A 327-nucleotide genomic window follows, 5' to 3' on the forward strand; every position below is an offset into this window, starting at 1 on the left:
ATGTGTGTATGTGGCGGAGATAGAGGAGAGGTGTACCTTGGTGTGTGTGTATGTGTGTATGTGGCGGAGATAGAGGAGAGTGGGATGAGGGGTGTGGGGGTCGAGGTGGTGTGCGTTCATATTTGACGAGGGTGAGAGTCACTTGATCCCTTCTATGATATATCAGCTGATCAACGTACATTGTGAAGGCCATTGAAACACGGGTTGTGACAAAGTGAGATGTTAACAAAAGGAGCACGAGTAAACTTAACATTAGCATTAGTGGAAGGCCAAGAATTACGATTAATGTCAAGTTTAAGGTTGAAAAAGGCAACTGGGTTGTCTTAT

This window comes from Oncorhynchus nerka, unplaced genomic scaffold (genome assembly GCF_034236695.1).
Source record: "Oncorhynchus nerka isolate Pitt River unplaced genomic scaffold, Oner_Uvic_2.0 unplaced_scaffold_29___fragment_2___debris, whole genome shotgun sequence".
Classification (NCBI taxonomy): Eukaryota; Metazoa; Chordata; class Actinopteri; order Salmoniformes; family Salmonidae; genus Oncorhynchus; species Oncorhynchus nerka.